We start from the raw sequence: 6987 nt of genomic DNA, 5'->3' as shown, positions 1-6987 counted from the left end.
GCAGGAATGAGCATCTTAATACGTAAAATATTTTTACCTTATTTATAGAGATTCCAGGCGCTGAAGCTGAAAGGTTTAGGGACATTTATGGTAAGTTTGGGTTACAATACTTAGAGTCTAATCTGAAGACATTTAAGTATAAAAGTATCCTTACAGCGCAGGGAAGCACTGGGAATGTAGCAACTGAAGAACAAGGTCCTTTGTGTAAAAAGACAAGCAGGGTAAAGGTAGATCTCCCAAAACATGTGAGGGGTCAGGTAGTTCTGTGGCAAGTGTGCTGTCCCCTCATGTCCTCCCAACTTGGTAAACAAAAAAATGCTCCATTCATAAACCTCAGGGGGTTTTGGCTTCAGAAATTCCTTGACTTCACACAGCTGGTGAAGAAATGGAAGTGAAAAGAAAGTAGGTGACCATACAAAGTTTGAGTTGCAAAGAATAGTTGCGAATGTTTGCAAAGTCTGAGTTGCAAAGACCGCCAGATATTTTGACTCTTACACTGGTATCAACAGGATCACTTTCGTGTGCTCATAAAAAAGCTAAGAACTACAGCCACAGCGGTTGTATGAGACCTGTACCAATCCAAAGCATTTGAAAATGAGTCAGCCATACAAAATAATAAAATAATTTATTTTAAAATAATAATACTACTAAAAAAAAAAAGACATTGTTTCTTAGCTTGGAAAAAAGGCTTATGCTGCGTGTGCATGCTTCTCCCACAGTAACTCTGAATGTCTTCATCAGCTGCCAGGCTACACCCAGACAAGCCATCTGCCACCTAGGAAACGACATAGTCTAAGTGTCTGTAAGTCTGACTCACGGTTGCCCTGCCCACATGATATATGAGTAGAGGACACCTGTTGCTGCTGGCCATTCAGTACACCCGTTGATTGCTGATCTGTTAGTCCTTCTTCCTTTCTCCTGTTCCCCATGTCCTTCTCCCAACCACCTGCCTGAACTTGCCCAGACTTGCCTGCTTCCCATCACGGGGTTTGCCTGGCAGTTTGGGCTCCTTAGTGGCCCTCTAATCATAATTGTGCCCTGCCTGCTGGACTTGGGTATCCCATGGCTTCTTGGATTCCTCTTCTCAGCTTGCCAAATGGGTTTTGCAGCCACACTTGATTTAATCTCTCTTCTAACTATGGGACACAAAAACCTGGAAGAGTTCCCTCTTGCGCTATCGCTGGCTTCCTACCAACCACAATGAAAAAATAACGGTCTCAAAGATAACTGAGTTTCTACAGTTTTCTTTCATGGAAACAAGCAGCTCTGTATGCCCCAAGTGAAGAAAATGCTGCAGTGTGAGTTCACATTTTATGAAGGCCAGAGAATTCACATAGAAGGGAGACCTTAAAAATGCCTTAACAAAGAAAAAGCTTCTATGAGCACTGAAGTACAAATCCATGAGGACATAGGACACTTTTCCTAGGTGATCATGACTATTTAAATGAGCCTTCCTTTTGTAACAAGTTGGAAACCTTTAAAGGCAAACAGATCATAACTTAGTAAATGCATCTATAGTAATTGAAGCATTAAGAAAATACTATTGCAAGATCTGTAATAACGTCAGGATGGATTGTAATAGGATAATGATAATAAATTAACAAGAAAATTCTTCAAGTCCTCTCACATTTTGCAGAAGCAATTACTATGATCAGTTATTTTACAAACTGTGTTCAGAACATACATTTGACTAGTGGGTCCAGTTTCATGTCCCATCTCTGCTCTCATAATGAACAAATCACGTGTGTCTTTGGGAAATGGAAGTAACACTAAGCTGGCAACAATGAAATAGCATATTTTCAACAGTAGACGTTGTTGTATGCTTCCATTAGCACCTGCAAAACATAAAGCATTAAACTTTGCATCCAGACTTAGAACACCCCAGTGATGTCAGTCAGCACTTCGTTAAACACTTGCCATCTGGCCCATGAAGGAGTCTTTCTGCCAGTCCAGTTTGTGGGTAGATTATACTTTTAGACACTGTATTGAAAGTAGTGCAAATGTCCCAGAGTTATTTTAAATGTTCTGATTCCTATTGTAAAAATGTCAGTACTTTCTGAAGCCATCTGGGTTTTGGTTCACTTCTTTTCTGTAGCAAGCAGTAGTTCTCTCAGGTAAATTTTGCACTGTGTAAAAATTTATTTCTTTTTATATTTTTAATCTTATTATACAAGAAAAAGTTATCCCCTTCCTGTTACCACAAAGTTACAACTGATTACGTTTCTTCATATTATTTTTTAAATTCTGTATTTCTATTATGCCTTCAACTTGCTTTAAGCCCTACTTTAGAGATTATTCTTTTGGTGACAGTAGTAAACTCATGATTATTCCAGTGTACATGGTTATTTGGACTGCTCTTTCGCAGTCAGTCTATTTTAACAAAAGGAAATGCAATAGAAGTTTTAAAGATTTGCTTGCATGTCAATATCTACTGAACAATGGAATAAAACAAAGAAAACCCTAAATATACATCTGTATTATTAATACTTATTTTTAGAAACAGACAAATCTTGTGTGGGAGATGATTAAAGCTGGAATGCATATTCATCAAAATTGGGAAATGGTCTCTCGTTCTCACTTGAAATTGTTTCAGTTGTTATAACGTACTGCTTTCATTTGAACAGTGCCTTAAAAGCTAATGGACTTTGAATTCATTTTTTAAAATAGATTAATATTACTGACTGTGATACTGATAACAACAAAACAACTAATGGATCGAATGAAATATTTAAATCTGTAATGTACCCATTAGTGGTATACAAGCGATATTAGACCTAGTACTCGCTTTTCTGATCTTCAGTCAGTTCGGTTAATGATATGCTTGGCACACATACATTTACTTACCGAAGAGTAACTGATATTCTAACAGCAAAAAAACACGGTTAAATAAAGTAATCTCCAAAAGCTGGAGGGAGGTTTGTGCCAAATGTGAAACGTAATTGAATCGCATTATCAAATACTCTCTACTAGAAAGGAAGAATGATTCAACTTTTTAAACAAAACAATAGATGAAAATTGTAATCATTCAAAAAGGGAGAAAATGATTCTACTGAGTGATTGAAATGATACAAAGCAAATCATATCTGTCTGTTTTATAAAGTCAGCAAATCAAAAAGCATCATCTTTCTTATCCACTGCTTTTCAAAAAGCTTGTAGAAATAATTGGGCATATGAGTATTCAGTCCTGTATTTGAATTAGGCTCAGTTAAGAACTCTTGATAGAGATGATTGGGTCTTTCTCAGTATTGAGTTAAACTGGAATTTGTAAATCTAAAAGTTTGGTTCCTACTCTAAATATAAGTGGCAAATTTTCTATGGTTTGGAGACTGCTCAAGGACATTCCAGAAAGTATGCAAGAGGGGCAACAAGGAGGAAAAACTTTGATTAGGCCCATTTTTTATAAACTCCATCTTGGATAGTTGTGGTGTTTGGAATATGTACATACAAGATACAACTAAGCTTGTATAAAATGCAAAATGTTTTGAAAATTACTTGCACTGACATTAGAACTGATAGTAGGTTTGGAATCTGTTTCTTGGTTTTTTCAGTCAAATGACGTTCTCCTTTCAGAAAGGATACCTGCGAGTATAATTGTCCTGTAGTATATTATTATAAAATAAAATACATACAGTATGCAAATATAAATCTGGTTGTTTAAAAACTGAAATGGAAGTGGGAACTATAGAAATTACAAAAGGATGTGACTGTTCGGTCACTGCTTTAAAAATAAACTGGGAAAGTATCCATGTAGTCCTAATAATTGGCATCTGAAATAACATAACAGAAGTTTTCCATGAGTTTATAAATGGAATATACTGTAATACTTTGTTGCACAAGAAAGGTTTACAAGCAAGATGGGACACTTTGGTGTGTTTGGAATTGCAAGCTGTCATTCAGGTATTTGGAGAGCTTTCTTTCCAGCCAGTTGGCAAATTCGTTGCTGGCATCTACTAACTGCCTTGCTTTGTCACAACAGCCACGTAAAAATGCTAGTTTAAACCAGTTTATCTCAAACCTACTTAGCTTGGACTTTGCAAGTATTTACCCTTGATGGAAGACTGCCTTGCTCTGACATTATACATAATTTATCTGAAATTCTGGAACTGTTCTAAGGAGGAGAGATCTGACTGTATTAGACAAACCTGTAAGTGGAGCTGGAAGACCTTTAATCTGATTTATAAAAAGGAGAATTTTCCGAAAGTTACATTTCACATCTGTTATGTGATATGCAGATGAAATACTTTTTAACCACCACTCTGATGTACAATGCTGTTTTAGTCAACTTTGTTTTAAGAGGATTTTTATTTGCTCAGAATGCACGTAAAATAAAATCTTCAGCAAGCAACAGTCTAATAAATTAGACACTGCCAGTGCATGATAAATAATGAAACAGTGTATTACAGCTCACAAAGGGGAACTCTGTGGTCTATTTTGGAAACCCCTAAAATACAGAATATTCTGAATTATTTGATTTCTGCGAAAATCAGTACTGGAATCTAAACTGTACGTTTAGAATTGTTTTATATATTATGTTTGCAGTGGAAATGCAAATAGTTCCGTTAAGTGACACTCAGTTCTGCATTTGTATTACTTTTAGATGACCATTAAGGTTTTCGTGATGATCTGTGACAAGGGTTTGCATCTGGATTATTTGGCCCTCAAGTCAGAAGTTTCATTCCCAAATAACAGATATCTGTGTGATGCAGGTGGAGTGCGTAACTGCCCAGAAACTGGGAAATGCAAGATACAGTTTAGACATAACCTTACACAAACACTATATAGCCTTAAATAAACTCGGGGCTAGGTGTTGCTGAACTGCAGTCTTCCCTGTTGCTAGAATATCCCCCGTCTTCTCTTTGTTTTACAAGTGTATTTTCCAAGTCTCTCCTTTTACAAGTGTGAGTGAAACTCTGCAACCTCCAAAGCCGGGAGTTCATTTGTACATGGGGATTCCTACCGGCCATTTATAGCCCAAATAAACCTTCTTTATATCGCTTGTGTAGTGCAAAGCAAGCATAGTTGGCAAGAAATCCAACCCAAAATGTAATTATTTTCATGTAGAAACTTAAACTTACACCTGGGGGGGAATTGCTTTATTATTTTTATCCAACCTGCCTGAGTAACAAATGCTATAGCTAGGCCTATGCTTATATGCAAAATGACTTAGAAAGCCCATCTTCTTTCCATAACGCTCATCTAAAAAATTAGGTATGGGACTCCGCAGCTTGTGAAATTTTCCATCATTTTTTCCTACCCTACAGACAGAGTAGGAAATATAGATATTTTACTTCTTGTAACTGCGGCTCGCCAAGAGGGCAACGTCAGCCTGCCACGGTCAAGCGCCAGGATGCGCCCAGCGCTCCGCTCCTCTCTCCCGCCTGGGCAGGGCCGGGGGCGAGGCCTGCGGCGGCAGCTCACCGCCCTCCCCACGGCCTGTGGCTGTGCCGGCGTTACGTAAGCAGCAGTTACGCAAGGAATGCGGATTTCACCTTACATAACCGTTCGTTCCTACCAGAGACCTCTTTATTTGTGCCATTAGTGCGTATAAATTAAAAGGAGGGAAAAGCGGTGTTTGTCTTACTAGAGATACAGCTCGCTCTGGTTCCAAAATGACTTGATGACCTGTTTGCTGCTGTGGTACTTTTCACTCGGGCAATTTCCTGAGACTCCCATGTCTTCCTTAACCTGGAGAAAATTCCCTTCTATTCAAAAAACCAGCACACATACCTGAGTCATATTTGTGCCCTTCTCTGGGAGTCTAAGAAAGACTTTACTGGTTCATAGTTATTACACAGAGTGAACTTAATCCAATCCGATCAAAGGGAAGTCAAGTTCTGTGTATCTCAAACACTGTGTTTCAGCTGCTGCCACAATCACAGGACCTGATTCCAATGTCTGTGTGCAAAGAGAGATTTCCAAGTCATTTAAGTGCCACCAGGGCTAGACAAAAGAGCCCTGTAGCTCTTTTGTCTCTAGCAGATATTAGGAAAGATCCCAGAGGCAGTGGGGCCTGTTTCTGTCCCTTTGTCCTCTAGTGTGCAGGCAGAGCATCATCAGGTGGTGTACACTTGGGATACTTTCATGGAATAGTAGATGCTGTCAGGGCTTCTGTGCTTGATGCCTCACCCAATTCCCTCTATACTAATTTTTGATCCTGCAACTCTTACATACCTTTCCTTTTTGATTTAGTGCCCCTGATAAGTTGGGGTTTTTTTGTTTGGTTGATTGGTTTTATGTTGGTTTTTTCCCCCTTTCCTTTAGCCTTTTTTCTACCTGGAAAGGCCTTGAGTTCCATGGATACCATTGGTGTACAAGGATGCTCTGCTCAGGGTTTTGCTCTGGTTCTCTACTTACACGTTTTTGACGGTACAACTTCATACCCCTTTCCTTTTTCATTTGTTGCTAATGCCCAGCCAGCCCTATGAGGAAAATCCAGTATGAACAGAAATATCAGTAGATAGATGGTGTCAAAGACAGAGCAATCCCTTTCCTGTTGTGCCGCACCTGTATTGCTTTATAATCTTTATGAATGGGAGCTGGAATCTGGACTATCCTAACTGATTGTGGCTCTGTATGTTAGGGAGTGTTTCGATTGTATAGAGCTCAACGATTGTGATGATGATACGGTTGAGTGTTTATGGGTAAGGATGAGGGGGAAGGCCAACAAGGCAGATATCCTGCTGGGAGTCTGTTATAGACCACCCAACCAGGATGAAGAGGCCGATGAAGCGTTCTACAAGCGGCTGGCAGAGGTGTCTCGATCGCTGGCCCTTGTTCTCGTGGGGGACTTCAACTGCCCGGACATCTGCTGGAAATACAACACGGCAGAGAGGAAGCAGTCTAGGAGGTTCCTGGAGTGTGTGGAAGACAACTTCCTGACACAGCTGGTAAGTGAGCCTACCAGGGGAGGTGCCTCGCTCGACCTGCTGTTCACAAACAGAGAAGGACTGGTGGGAGATGTGGTGGTCGGAGGCCATCTTGGGCTTA

The 6987-nt window shown here is 39.6% G+C and overlaps 1 long non-coding RNA gene across 1 annotated transcript in view; it reads left to right on the top strand.

Moving 5' to 3' along the window:
* The window catches only part of LOC103920737, a 22174-nt gene that overhangs the window by 353 nt on the left and 14834 nt on the right, over positions 1–6987 (top strand). The window contains exon 2 of the long non-coding RNA XR_663813.1: positions 720–802. This is a non-coding gene — a long non-coding RNA (uncharacterized LOC103920737). The remainder of the gene's footprint in view (positions 1–719; positions 803–6987) is intronic.

The sequence above is a fragment of the Pygoscelis adeliae genome, unplaced genomic scaffold, assembly GCF_000699105.1.
Source record: "Pygoscelis adeliae isolate BGI_AS28 unplaced genomic scaffold, ASM69910v1 Scaffold166, whole genome shotgun sequence".
In the NCBI taxonomy this organism is placed as follows: Eukaryota; Metazoa; Chordata; class Aves; order Sphenisciformes; family Spheniscidae; genus Pygoscelis; species Pygoscelis adeliae.
This window is presented reverse-complemented; position numbering and strand designations above follow the sequence as displayed.